Genomic DNA, 15,600 nt, shown 5'->3' with positions numbered 1-15,600 from the left:
GAGCTAGGAGCAGGATAAATGTGATGAATAAATACATGTTTAAGATGCTGAGGGGCTCAGCTGTTTCCTTTGTCCATCCGCTCTTTGCTCTTGCTGTGATCCTCACTCCCATTGCTCCCTCCCTGTCCCCTGCATTACCCCTTGTCTCTAACTCCCCATCTTATCAATAACCTCATGGCTATTGAAGTTGTCAGTTTGGGAAAGAAGAACTGCCATGTCCACATGGCCATTGCCCAGGATTACTCAGCAGCTGGATGACAACTGCTTCACTTTAACCCCGAGGATCCTAGGATAGGCCCAGTCCTTTCTAGAAGTGGGCAGAGGCCACACTGCAAGGAGCAGGCTGCTTTTCAACCCAAGATTTAATACACAGATGGAACCATAGATCAGAGATCTCTCAGCAGGCAAGCTAGAGCCAAAAGCCTCACCATCTCTCCACCCACATAAGAAAATGTCTCTGTGCAGACAAGACGGGTTTTCAGGAGTTGTGAGTTACCATATTTTAAATGTGACCCAAGCTTACTATTCTAAGAAAACAAAAGGTAAATCCTTTTATAAAATAGCTAACTGCCTCGTTTTAAGTTGGAGTAAATGTAATATATTTTCATATATCGAGTTTACATTAACAACAAAGATCTACTATTTATCTATTAAATACCAGTTATTGAGTGCCTGACAACATACTCAAAGCTTTAAACACACACTCTTTATCATAACTTTGTAAGGTAAAAATGCTTACTACTATTATCCCTGTTTTACAGAAAAAAAATAAAGGCTAACTGACCTGCCTAGGAGGCAGGGCTGGGATTTAAATCATAGGCCTGCAAACTACCACTCTCTATTGCTTCTCTGCTATGTTTTGCTATTTAGATCACTTTCTCATCCGAGAAATCACAGATATGGACATTCCCAAAGAAACAGCCCCTGGAGGATGGTCTCAAAGGCTTATTTTTCTTTGCAATGTAGACATTGAAAAGAAAGTAACGTGCTACATCTTATATTTGAAAGGTACATTTCTACATTAAAAGAGAACACTGAGATTCAAGAAAAGGATGTGGGAACATAGCTCAGGGATGTTTATGAATGCAATTCCATAAAAATTTTTTTCAGCGTCTACCCATGGTTCAGGCACTGTGCTGGAAGCTGAATGATCAAACTGTCAGTTGAGAGAGTGCTATGGGGGACAGGAAGTGATGGGGAGAAGGTCTCCCATAATGAATGTTTCAGGAATGTTTAGCCAGTAATTTATAAAACTGTTACTTTATTATCTGAATATGCATAAATCATCTTTCACACACAAGATGAGAGTTACCTGCTTTACATCTGTGAATACATAATTGAAAAGACCACTGTCATCTAAAGCAAAAATTTTAAACAATTCAAAGAACTCATGTATTCATTTCTGATACCCCACCTGAGTTAGACTTTAACATATGTGAATGAAAACAGTGTCAGATTTTGTTCTCAAGGGTCTGAAAGAACAAAAGAGAAAAGAGTATTGGGAACCGAAATAAGACTAATTCCCAATATAGAAATGGAGCATACTGAAGCTACATGTATGTATAAATAAAAAAGGGGGCACAGAAACGCTTCCTAAAGCATTCCACCAAACATTTACAGGAATAAGGCTAGGCCAAAGGCAGCAAACAAAAGGAAGCTTGAAAGATCACATGCAGTACTATGAGGCCTCCTTGCAGAAATAGGATGCTTTTGACACAAGGGCATGAGAGGAAGCCCATGGGCCAGTTTGTATCTCACTTCCCTTATTTATAAAATGAAAGAGATTAGATTATTTACAAAGTATTTCAAGCCCTATCCCATTAGATACTTTTCATCCATGTGGCCCTGCACCTAAAGATAGACAAGCATAGAAAGAGTGTCAAAAAACATTTATTGAATTAATGCACTATTAAAACCTTACCAATAATAATAAAAGATACTTTAAAACAATTGGTCCTGGTCTGTGGCCTGTGAAGAACAAATTAGGGAAGAATCCATTATCTATATAGCTTCACATCTGGTGCTCCTTCTAGCTGACTGCAGAGAGAATGAAAATAACTCTGGACTTGGAAATAAGATGTTTGTGTCTACTCTCATTTCGGACATAAACCAAATGTGTAACCTTGGGAAAAACTGCTTTGCCACCTGGGCCAGTTTCCTTATCTTTAAAATAAAGGTATTATAAAGCTATATATAGCTAACATTTGTGGAACCTTTACTATATGCCAGGAACTGTTCCAAGGTCTTTGCATTAGATTTAAATGATCTCAAAGGTTTTTGCAGCTCTAACATTTAGTGTCTAACTACAGAGACAACATGGCATAATGGAAAGATTCCAAATTCTGTACTCAGAAAGGTTGGGCTCACTCCCTCTCTAGAAGGTAGGGTCTTTTTCTAAGCAGAGGCTGTTAAGCAGTCTAGGTTACAATCCCAGCACTTCTCTTCACTAGCTGAGTTAGCTTAGATAAATTGCTCAACTTTCCTAGCCTTAGTTTTCTAATATGTGAAGTTGACATAAAAACGGTTATCTCTGTCATCTAGCTATTGAGAGGATTATAATAACTAATTACGTATAATTAATTATAATGTGTTTATGATAAATTATATTCACTACACTAAATTTATAAGCATTAAATGATAACTGCATATTAAATTTTATTACTAGATGTGTGACCGTGAACAACTCATCTTTTCAAGTGCTTTCCTCATCTGCAAATGGGAGATACGGTATTATCAAAAGAGATCATGTAAACATACTCTACCTGTTGAGTGTTAGATGTGTTTGAAAGCATGCATGTTCTCTAATACTTGGAAAAGCGTATACAGTAACTCCCAACCTAATAATACTTGGAAAGGCATATACGATAAACGCTGACGGACATGGCAGTAAAAGACATCTCCACTAAACACGTTTCTCTAGTCCCAGCTCGCCCCCAAATCGCAGGGCCACGTGGAAGTTGTAGTTCCAAATCAAAGGGCTGACCCACAGGTGCCTGGAAGTAAGACTTCAATTCCCAGAAGACACCTCGCCACACCAAGTGGCATGCTGGGAGATAGAGTACCAGCCCTCTGGGAAACAAAGGATTGGACTCCAGCTCCCAGAAGGCTCAGTTGCCCAGGCCGTAGATAGGAGGTCGTGGCGGGAGGACTGACACGCCCAGCTAACAGGTGCATGTGGGGCCGCTCTCGGTAGTCAACGGCCCAGCGCAGATGAAAGCCTCTCTAAAACAGTCATTGGGCGTATTTTCTGCTGGTCCTCAGCACATTTATGAGGGACCCAGAATAATAAAACATTGTTTGCAACGAGCAGACTTGCACAAGACCTCATGTACATTTAGGCTCCAGACAGCATCCGTGGGCCACTTGGGAGGGAGCTTTAAGCTCTTCTTTCCCAGATAAAGCACTGTGACTGCCTGGTCCAAGGTCATGCGGCAGAGGCAGAATTTGGTCATAAAGAGGCAGCTGCAGATTCAGCTCCAGTTCCACTAACTGGACTCTTTCCTCCCTGCCCTCCTAACACCCCACCACCCCGCCATGAATATACCTTTGAAATCCACACATATTTTCGTTTCATATAAGAACACCATTAAGTCATAAAATAGGTGTTGAGGAAGTCCAACAGAGTACTCGCACTAAAACGAATTCGATGCTTTTTTGTGTTTCCTAAATATCAAACGTAAAATTCCCAAATACTGCCTTTCTTATGCCCTGCTTGGCTCCCGTCCTGGGCAAAGTGTACAACCCGCTCCCTTTGGGGAACCCAGAGCTGGGTATTAAACACAGTTCTGTTGAGGCAGATTCCTGTTACTTGCCTATGAAACTGAAACCATCCAAAAGTGACCTGTGCCAACTACACCACCAGGCCCAGGTGCTGAGGCGTCCCTGGAACTGCTGGCATGGCCTCGTGCCTCACTGTGCCCACTAATAGAATGCACCTGAGGAGGGGCGGATAAGGACTGGGGCCGGTGCTCAGAACGCATCCCGGAAAGGCCCGGAAGGAGGGCGGGCCGGCGGGACAGACGCTCAGCCCCCACCCCCTGGGCCGCCACGGTACTGACTAGACGCTTGTGGAAACAAGACCCGCGCCCTGGAAACACTGTTCGACTTGGGCTTGCCCCCTGCCCCTACCTTTCAAGATCTTGGCAGCTGGGCAGTAAAAGGCAGAGGGAGGGAGCGCAGGGCACAAGCTGCGCCTGGGCGCGTACACACGAGGGTGGCCACCTGAGGGACCGGGAAGGAGGCTAAGTCCCGCCACGGGGCGGAGCTGAGAAGAGACCACAGTTCCCAGATGGCCCCGCGACAAGGGCGGGACCCAAGATGGCCGCTCGTCGTGAGACAGGCGCAGAGGCCAATAAGCATAGAGCATGCGTCTACCCCGAGCCAATCAAAAGCCAGAGAGACCTGATTCACGGGCGGGAAACACTTTCTCTCAGGACAGCTGCTGAGGGTGGGAGTCACTGTGAAAAGAGATATTTGTCATAAATCTCACAATCTTTGGTTTTTTTCCCCACATGGAAAAACAAATATTCTTTAGGCTCTGATGCATTTTTCTTTCTTTTCTCCATTTTTCTTGCTTTTCTTGGCTTAATTTACCCTCCCTCACCACTCAATGGCTGGATTTCCTGTCACATCTCATTCTGGATGGTTCTTCAATCTTAAACCTTCCATCCCTTGTGTTTCTCTCAGAAAGCGGGTTCGCAATCCCTTATTCATCCAGTTTACGACTACACTCGGCCGTCCTGGCAACCCAACTAAAATTCACCACAATTCTCCCTGTCCCTTACTTTCTCCTTTTTGTGTGCTATTTTTCTCCTTAGCGCCTGTCATTATGAAGCACTATTATATAATTTATTTATTAATCTTTTTTATCGTTTTTCCCAGTAGAATGAAAGATCTGTGCGTATGTGGGTTCTAGTTGCTGCAATATCCTACCACCAAAAGTATATATAGTGTACATATACAGCAGACACTCAGTAAACATTTGAATAATTAAATGAAAGCTAAAGTGGCCTTTCTATTCTCCCTTTCTTTGGTACAGATCAATTAAATCCATCTCTGACCATCATGGGGTCCTTGCGCTTGCTCCCTTTTCAAATTCAAAATCATTCAATATATTCTTTGGGGTGCTGGAGAAATTAAGTCAGACCCCATTCCTAACCTCAATATATTACTGGTTTAGCAGAGTATAAGAGGTAAACTTACTTTTGCAATTAATGTAATTGCAAGCTACAGAAATAATTGCACAAGGTCATATGTCTCATAAGCAGGGACTAGAATTCTGACCTTCAGACTCTTGCTACTAAACCACACTCTTTCTTACGGTGACCTCTCTTCTTTAAGATTGCCTCCTTCCCTTTCCTACTCTCCCCTCCCAATCCTAGAGCCAAGGAAGAAGAGATATTTGCCAGGAATCTTTTAAATTTCAAAAGGAGAAACAGAGCATTTACACTTGGACAAACCCTGAGATATGTTCCTACTTTGCCTGCCACCATCTCCTTTTTTGTTTTTTTTTTTCTCTCTGTTTCTCTGACCTGCTTAATTACATACAGGTGATTACATCAAGTCTTAGATTCCTCATCCTTTCTGATGTTTGATCCCCACAGAGAGTAGCAATGTATCCCAAAAAATATCCTGGTGTGAAATACTGATGTCCTAGGAAGCTTGACTCTCAGAGAATGTCACTGTGGATTTTAGCCAGTTTACAGGTCGTCACACAGACACCATGGCTACATAAAATAGTAAAGAATTGTGAATAGGTAAAATTGAAAACGACACAGATAAAACAGCAGTAATGTGATCAATATATGTACAGACTAATTTGGGGCATAGAAATTAAAACCCCAGGCCTAACCTCTCAATCTGGGGTTGTTTTCTATAATACAACAGTTCTTTCTAGGTTTTATGAGCATTGATTAAGCAGCCCCAGCTTTTCTCAAGCTGACCAGCATGAGAGATTTCAACGTGTGTCAGCAGCCAGACTAAATGTAGAGTAAATCACTGGACCATATGAAACTGGAAAGCTCAACAACTAGACTCTCCTCCTGAGAAAGTATCAGCCTATAATCATTACATTTTCTACTTAGCAATCAAAAGGCAAATGTCATGAAGATACTCAGGATCTAAAGAGTGGTACATTGTCAGGCACTTACTTAAATGATGACCATTGTCAGGCAACCTAGTATTACCATATACATATTACTTCAGCTGTGCATGATGCTGGCTGCTGGGCTCAAGGTCAGCCATGACCTTCAGCAATACAGTCACCAAGAGCATTAAGACATGGCACTTGCCTTGGACCCAGACCATCCAAGTGCCAAGACAGTCAGTGGGGAGATGACTGTCTGATCTTCAACTTGACTAATAAAGAACCTGGAGATGGTATCTTAGCTTGAGTTCTCCCAGAAGCACATCCGGAGAGGTATTCAAGTGCAAGTAATTTATATGGGAAGTAATCTCAGGGAATACCAGTAGGAGAATAGGGAAGTGAAATTGGGAGGGAAAGACAGACAAAAAAACCATGTGACTTCAAGGATGATTGGAGCTTAATCATCTTGAGGAACTCTAGGAAACAAGGTGGAACACATGCTTTAGACTGAGCTATCCCATGAACGGACAAAACAACGAGGTTGTTTAAACACTAACTCCCATAAATCATTGACTGGGGGCTGCATTCAGGAGCCAAGTGCCTGGTTCTTTGAGCACGCTGTATGAGACGGCAGAGTTGCTTTAGTAACCAGAGAAGGCCAAAGATACAGGTGCTGTGACTGGAATTCAGGCTGCTATGCCCTGAAATGGTAAGGCAATAGAGGGTACTGGTGGGGCACCAATGGTATCTGTTACAGGTGGCTTTAGTTCACACAAGCTCAAATTATAGAGACTATCAGAATAAGAATAATGTAAAACTTCATTACATACATAAAAAAATAATAACAAAAAGCAAGCAGCCTATAACCCTGTAACTTAATCATATAAACAATTAAAATAAACAGTACTTTCTAAAGTATTTCTAAGACACACAAACTGAATAAAAACTACAACAAAATCCTCTTTCACACTGGGAACTCTTTGAAGACTTAAGGAGAGGCTTCAGAGGGACTCAGGTTTGGCAGAAAGGGGAGGAAGGAGATCAAGAAAAGGAGAAAAAGGCATTTAAAGAAATATTGTTGGAGACAATGTGTTGCTCATTTCATTATTGAAGAAACACAAACAAAGGGCTTTGGATATTTGAGAAATTCACATTGATTTCTAGGTCTTTTTGACCTGGAAGACAATTTTGAGAAAGATCTCTGGTTGTGCATGTAAAGAACTTCTTCTTGGCAAATAGCTTTACTTGAAATTACAGTCACCATTTATTTGTCTTTCTATTTATCATCTGTCTCCAAATGAAATGTAAGCTCCATGAAGGCAAAAACTTTTTGTCTTTTTCAGTAGCAGGCACTCAATGAATGACTACGTTATGGCCGTAAAAAGCGGTCAGGGTGAGTACTAGGAGGGTCTGACATTTGTACCATTCATTATGTTCAGCTAAGCTATCAAGAAAGTAACCCTGCAATAACCTCCCATTATCACAAACTTTGGACCATCTTAATGTGTGGAAACCCTAACGGTCACACAGTCTTCTATTTTAGTTACTACCAACAGCATTCTCCTCCAGCATACAGGAAATAAGAAATCTTTTCCATGGTAACCATTTCAAAACTAGAAAGGCCTAGAAATCAAAAAGCTCAACCCTCTCCATAGTTCACTTCAATTGTATATTACAGGTCATAATTCAGACCTTCAGACAAAAATCTTAAGGACTTTTGTTTAATTGGAAATCTCATATCTAACATAAAAATAGTTCATTAGGAAAAAAAAGATGCATTGTTTTTGTATTACAAAGTATGGAAAAGTTGGGACACAGCTGTACCCAAAAGCTCCCATCTCCTTCACAAATGTCTCAGCCCATAATCATTCAGCCTCTTGGCTGCTATTGGAGAAATCTCGTTGCTAATAAGAACCATCTGATATGCTGAAAATTCTCTAAATTTTTCCCCTCTTTTTACTCTCTCATCTTATTCATTCCTTTGTTGTTCTGTGTTAAACGTATTCCTTGGGTGAATTTGTTCATCAGATATTTAAGAGATTGGTCTATTCCCTATGGTTAGTGAACATATGCATGCTGTCTCCTTTTAACTATGCCTCATAAATAATCACACTTAATCCTTCTTAGTGCCATCTTTTGCAATCATCTTCCAGTTACCTAGAACATAAGGTGCATAAAACTAAGCTCAGTGTCCAAGCTGTGATCTCAGTAGGGTGGCTCAGAGATAAGCTTTGATTTTTCATCACTCTCTTTCAAGAAATTATGCCTCTAAACACATTGCCCTGGATTCACTGCAGCTTTAAAGGAATTTTATCATTCTAGAGAATAAAACCCATTAAAAGCATTTCCTAAAAATTAAACAATATATTTCTTTAGTAAAGGACTTAGTGAGGAATGGGATGCAACTTCATTTCAGCCCAGTTTTTCGTGTATTGAGGGCTACTCTAAGCCATGGCTACTCTGTGTTTGGGGCTGGGAGTCACCAATGAACCAGACACAGTCCCTGATACTGTACTGTCATGGAGACCACAGACATGTAAGCTGGTGAAAAATTCTATGTGATGCCTTAGAAGTCGATGCCAGAATGAGTCGATTCTGCTAGCTACAGTGAAGGAGAAAGGGTGTTCTAGAAACATGGTGAGTGCCAGAGTTCAGACAAGGTATATTTATCAGCCTATGACCTAAAGTGGAAGTAGGGCATTTGTGAAAGGGGCTGGAAGAGTCTCAAGGGCCAGCTCATGATGATTGCATAAGCATACTTAGTTTGCAATAAAAAAGATTGAGAGACCTATAATATCAAATGAAGCGCTGAACTTCTAGGCAAAAGGAAACAAAACATTCAACAAATATTTATGGAGCACCTACTGTGCAGGCATTGTTCTAGGTACTAGGAATGCAACAGTAAATAGTCATAAAAAGTCTTACCCTCATGGAACTTCTGGTAGAGAAGACAGACCTACACCAATATACAAATTTATAATGTATCATAGGTGTCGATACATGCTATTTAAAAAATGCAAAGTGAGGGGCTAGAAAATGATGGGTGGCCTTCTTTTGCATAGGGTGGTCAGGAAGGCCTCTTTGAAGAGGTGTCATTTGAACAATGATCTCAGCAAAGTGAGGGGGGGCCAGCCATGAGGAAATCTATGGAAGAAAGTTGCAGACAGAGGGAACAGTAAGTGCAAAGCCCTTAAGATAGGAACACACTTGGCACGCTGAAGAACAGCAAGGAGGCGCACCTGGCCCAAGAAGAGTGAATGAGAGGAAAAGCCATGGAAGATGAAGTCAAAGGTCAACTGAGGCCAGACCGTGTAGGCCCCTGTAAGGTCTTAAAGGAAAATGTTAAACTATGCCATACATGAACTTGCCAGACAGTGTATATAGTAAGATCTACTTGTATAAACATAAAAGGATTGTGTTACACATATATCGATGACCCTTGAACAACACAGGTTTGAAATGTGTGGGTCCACTTACATGCAGATTTTTTTCAATAAATACATTAGAAAAATGTTTGGAGATTTGCAACAATTTGAGGAAACATTTTCTTTTCCTTACTTTATTGATTACTTTATTGTAATAATGCAGTGTATAATACATATTGATTGTTTATGTTATTTTTAAGGCTATTGGTAGTTAATTTTGGGGGGAGCCGAAAGTTATATGTGAATTTTTGACTGCATGCGGGGTGTCATTGCCCCTAACCCTCACATTATCCAAGGGTCAGTTGTAATTAGCAAGGTCCAGAACCACTTGTCAAACTTTTGGGACAAGGGAGGTTTGGAAATGAATAGTTTTTTGGTTCTTAGAAATATTATATATGCCTATTCTATCTAGTGTATAAGACTCCTAGAGCAGTCTTGGGGCAGCACCCTATCATCAAACAGTATTTCTGCAACAAAGCAAATATGGGATAAATAAACAGTGTAAGTAGCCCCATATCAGGCCAGCCTTTTGGTTTTCAGGTCTTCTTGGATTTCAGAATTACAACTAAGAGAGAGCAGACCTGTACTTGCACTTTCATAGAATATTTCTGGGAGCATCTCAAATGTTTGTGAACAACGAGTAGAGGAATGAGATGGGATTGGTTAGCAGTGTATTTTATTCTGAATTATTTTTTATACCATTCTGAACTCCTAAACATTGTTTTTTTTACTATATACTAGTAATGTCATTGAAATAACCTTAGTTTAAGTTAAAAAATAAAATAAAATAAATGTGGATCCTAATGTTTTTATTCTTGTAGTCTTTGAGTATTCACCAATATGGATGCTATTAGGGAAAAGTGTTTTAAACAACAAAAAAAAAGTGGTAGACAAGATTTTGAATATACATTACAATATTGTTTCTAAATTTGAGCATTTTAGCCATCACATTCAACTTTAACTATGTCCTCTGTATGCTTTTCAGATTTTCATTTTTTAAATATTTCTGGACTGGAGAGAGTCATAGTATCAGGATGATCTTGTGAGGAGTAGGAAAATGCATTTCTAAAATTCAACATAAAATGCATTTTTTCAATTAACAGTAAATCATATTTCCTAATTTTACAAAAAATTTATTCTGTTTCCTTACAGAACATGGTCCATTCTCAGGACTTGTTTGTTTTGTTTCACTTTGTTTTTAAAGCAAATCTGTGGGGTTTTTGTCTGTTTTGATAACAGGATGTCATGCCTGTGATAAATAGTTGCCTGAAAGAGATTTATAATGTACAAGCCCCTAAAATATTTAGACATTTTAAAATTGCAATTTGCAACCTTCCTCCTTCCTACCATTCTCCCCCAACAGAAATTCGGAGAGATGTATTTAACAGCTGCTGTGTTCTGCAGTGAATGTTATTGGCTGTGTGGCTGAAAACTGTAATTAGCCATGCCTCACTGATTCATACATGAATCGCTCTGAGGTTTATTATTCCACCAGAATGTTAATGAACATGAATATAAAATACTCTGAGAGATTTTCTTTTTATCTTGGTAAAGTACATATGATAAGGAAAAAATAATCATCTAAAATAATTAATGAAATAATATTCTGTGATCGTAACCTCGTATAGATTCTTGACTTTTTTGTGTGGTAAATAAGACTGTATAATTTATTGGAACCTCTTCTCTATGAAGCACACAGTGATTCTACGTATATTAATTAATGAAGCTTCAGGACACCTACCAGGTAAATGTTAATGAGACCCAGGAATCCTAACTTGCGTGACCTTTGCTCTAGTTTACAGATAAGAAATTACCTAAAATGCCTCTACATCACTGAAAACAGAATGGACACAAAACTGACATTCAGAGTTCAGGTGTCATTTATGGATAGTATTCTCTTACAGACCTAGTTGAAAATAAAAGTAATTTAGGGAAAATGATATTTGAGCACTGCCTTAATCTAGCAGAGATTTTCTTCATGAGAAAATTAAACCAAACACAAACTGGAAGTATGACTTAACTGGGCCTGCTTCTTCTGTATCTAGGGTCACCAAAGCATACTGTAAATGGGAATCAGATTGCTTTAGAATCCAAGAACAAACTCTACTTTTGACCTTTAGAAAGCTCATGATGTATATGCCCACAAAATAAACAAAATAATTTCAAAGTAAATTCGTTGAGTGCACCTGACCTTTAAAACAGAGCAGATGATGTTAATCAGATTTGTACAACTTTAATCTAGCTCAGCCTCCATTTCTCCACGTAGTTTCTAAATATCATAAAGAAGAGTCTTACAAGAGGGAATCTTCTAAACAGAACAGGTTTAGAAATGGAGCAGAATGTATGACCTTGCTACAAACAATGAAGTATTACTCAGACACGTAAGCAAGTGGGCATGATGACTATAAACCAATATAATGTGCACCTGAGGAAAAGTGACTTTTTAAAAAATATTAACCAAGCACATTGTAGGCAGCTCCTCAATATTACAATAAAATATGGTTTGAGTCCTGATACTCTAAGGTACCCTTGGGGAAACTTTGAGTTGAAAATGGTCTGTATATTATAAAAAGATGTTCTACCTGACCATTGCACCTGCTGTTGTCCAGCCCTATCACTTCTGCATTTTGGACTTTGAATGTTTGAGCCATGGCCTTTCTAGAATAACCCGTTAAATAACTTGGTAGACGTATGCTTGATTTCCCAGGATCGCCTCCTTTGGATAACCAGCCCTGACCCCATTCCACAGTTCTCCTTCTCAATCCAAGAAGCTCTGATGGGGCTGCCTCCCCATAGTGGCAGGTGGAGGTGGGGTTCACAGAAAACAAGCTTGACTAAAGCATTCCAAGCTAGTTGGCCACATTACTGATTCAGGGATGAGCACATGACCCAAGCTAGGCCATTTCCCTCAGGCGTTTTGTTAGATCGAGGAGAATGGTCCCTCGTCTTCTGTGATCACAAAGCTATAATGGTGTCTGCATGGGGCTGCTGGCGATGTTGCCCACTTAGGAATTAAGTCAAACGGGGGCAAACAGAACTAAGGCGTAAAGAGGGAATACGGCCTAGGTGGAATTGCATCACAGAATCCAATTTTGTTGAAACCACCCTTCAGGTTTGCCAGTTGAATGAGCCTCTCTTATTTAATTTGGCTTGAATTAGGTTTTTGTGACTTGCAGTGAAAGGAGTCATGACTAATTCATAAAGTTCAGCTGAAATAAACTCTAAAACTACCCAGAATAGGAAAATGAAATGAAAGGGCATGATAGTCTCCCTTGCAGTTGTAACTTAGAAATTCTTAAGATCTGGAGCCACATCAGCCTCTGCTATACCAGCACCAAAACCATGCAGACTCACTCTAGTCACCTGAGGACGTGGAGATGCTTACCTTGAAAAAGAGAAGGTAGTATATGTATTTATTGGTCTTAACCATGAGTAGGTCTATTTTGTGAAAAAGGGATTGGGCTCATTTTGTAGGGTTAAAACTCAGACCAGTAAGTGTTTATCACTAAAAGAACTTTTCAACACAGCATGACAGATACGTTTTCTAACTATGGAAAGTCCCAGCAGATATAACGTGACCCTCTCCCAGCAATACCACTTCTGCTGAGTGAGAGGTTGAACAAAATGACATCTAAGATCCCATCCATTGCGATGATCCCTTGATGGACTCAGAGCTTGGTCATGATGATGGCATTTGTAATTTATCATAAATCACCTCAACCTTTCAGCAAATCACAAATCAATACAAATCTATTATATAAAAGGCACAGAGGAAAGGAAGTGTCAGAAAAGATTTTCTAGAGGGGCTGATACTTGCACAGTTGTAAATACAAATAGGATTTGGCTTATAAACTACATACCATGTTGAACAATGTTGCATTCAACTCTAATTTTTAAGAAATTATTTGTCTCTATAATATCTTTAAATAACTTTATATAATGTCTTTTAAAACATGTAAATGCATAGATGAAGACAATATATTAAACTGTACTATAAGTAAATAAAACTTTCCCATGTCTGGAGTGTTTTTGTAGGCATACAAGTGGTAAGCATTAACACAGCAATGTGTACCAGAGACTGTCAGCCAATGAATGTGAGTCCCCCATTATTGCACTCTACCACTCAATTAATGTCCTATAATACATGCTTTTGCTTCTCTTTCTGCCATTATGTTCAGTAGTGGCAATTTATTTTGTGTCCACAAAAACAATTTTGACATGCAATGCTTAACAACACATAACAAACAAACTGACGGCACCATGCTAAATGCAAGTTTTATAGGAGTTCATGGTGCCTGCAAGAAATGTTTGAGAAGACAGAATCAGACAAATTGGGACTGCAAGATTGCCTTTGACATTATGAAGGGCATCGTAAACATAATTCTCCAGGGAGAATCAACAAAAATTGTATAAAAGCTACCCAGAAGAAATTATTGTCAGAAGACACATCATGACATAAGGGAGCAGAAGTTTAGTTGCCCTGGGAAGGTCTGGAACACATCTCTGTGGGGACAAAGATCACAGGAAGACCCAGCATACTGTGCTGATCACAGTAGCACAAGCACACCCATTTTCAGGAATGGAACACCCCATCCGTCTCCTGCCTTCTCTCTAAACAGACTTTGTAAGTGCTGCAAAGCAAGAGGGGAAAGATACTCAAGAAGGGGAGTGAACGGCACGTGAAAAGGAAGTATAGTATAAAACAAGGCATCTTAAAGAACAATGAGTGGTTTAATATTACTGGAGAGGAGAATATGGGAGAGAGGTTAAAAAGGAGACCAGAGATGTAGGCAAAAGCTGTATTTTGAAAGGTCTGGTAAACCTTTCTCTAGATCTAGAGCTTGACCTGTTAAACAATGAAAAGCAAATGTTTGACTTTGCCAGGCAAGCAATATGATCAAGTTTGAATTTTAGAGGAAAAAAAAAAATCTGTCTAGCAGCACTGAGGAGGCGTGATAGGAGCAAAATACGACTCCAGGAGAGAGATCAGTGAAGAAGCCACTGTTAACAATAAGACAGTTTTTTTTTGGCCTGTCAAACTACTAAGTTAAATTAACAATAAACATCGTCGTCGTCATCATCATCATCTTCTTCATCCCAGGGGTATAATAAAAGGACAAATTTCCCAATAGCTGTTCACAATATGTAAATCAAGTCAGAACTCTTAAACAGTTAATACATTTAAAAAGTTCATGCCCTTTGACCCTTTGACCGAATCATCCTATTTCCAAGAATCTATAGTAAGAGAAGAGACACTCAGGACCAAAGTATATGCTCAGTGACATTCCTTCCCACAGCCTTATTTATGAAAAATTAGAAACCATTGTAATGTCCAACTAACAAGTAATGGTTAAATAAGTGAAATGTATCACTTTCATGTAAAATGTTTCTAAAGATGTCCAATGACAAGGAAAATTGCCCAAGGAAGAATGTAAAATGAAAAAGCAGAACACAAAATTAAATATATGGAATGAGCCCAGTCTTCAGAAAGGCATATACACTAAAAAACTGGGAAATACATAAAAATATAACTGCTGCTTATCTCCAGGTAGTGGAACTGATTTTCATCTTTCTATCTTTTATATTTTCGATTTACTATCATGGACATGTATTACTTTTGCAAACAAGTGTTAGGTTGAATCATTTGAAGTTGCCTGCTATATGAATTGTGAAGTGTATCTCTCATGAGTCTTATGTTGAAGCCCCCCAGTATGACCAAATTTGGAAATCAGGCCTTTGAGAGATAATTAGGTTTAGGTGAGATCATGAAGGTGGGGCCCTCATAATGGGATAAGTGACCTTATGAGAAAATGAAGAGACCAGAATTCAGAATTCTCAATCTCTCTCTTTTTCTACACCAACGAAGAGGTCATGTGAGCAGGAGGCCATCTACAAATCTGGAAGAGACCCTCACCAGAACCTGACCATTCTAGCACCCTAATCATGGACTTCTAGATTCCAGAACTATGGGAAAATAAATCTTTGTTGTTTAAGCCACCTAGTCTATGATATTTTTGTTATGGCAGCCCAATTTGATGAATACACTGCCAAAATTGGCTCCAAATATGGCAATTCCATATGATTCAACCT

The 15,600-nt window shown here is 39.5% G+C and overlaps 1 protein-coding gene across 12 annotated transcripts in view; it reads right to left on the bottom strand.

The window, feature by feature from the left end:
* Positions 1-4,251, bottom strand: part of FHIT (fragile histidine triad diadenosine triphosphatase) — a 1,315,417-nt gene extending 1,311,166 nt beyond the window's left edge. For 10 of the 12 annotated variants that reach the window (XM_057508099.1, XM_057508116.1, XM_057508127.1 and 7 more), the window contains exon 1: positions 4,129-4,251. The gene's annotated coding sequence lies outside the window, so the exon portion shown is untranslated. Of the gene's footprint in view, positions 1-35; positions 98-4,128 lie in introns of those variants that run through there. The other 2 variants (XM_057508102.1, XM_057508132.1) reach the window with 2 other exon arrangements.
* Between the last annotated feature and the right edge of the window lie 11,349 nt (positions 4,252-15,600).

The sequence above is a fragment of the Manis pentadactyla genome, chromosome 1 (assembly GCF_030020395.1).
Source record: "Manis pentadactyla isolate mManPen7 chromosome 1, mManPen7.hap1, whole genome shotgun sequence".
Lineage (NCBI taxonomy): Eukaryota > Metazoa > Chordata > Mammalia > Pholidota > Manidae > Manis > Manis pentadactyla.
The sequence above is the reverse complement of the archived record's forward strand: the minus strand, read 5'-3'. Positions and strand labels throughout refer to the sequence as shown.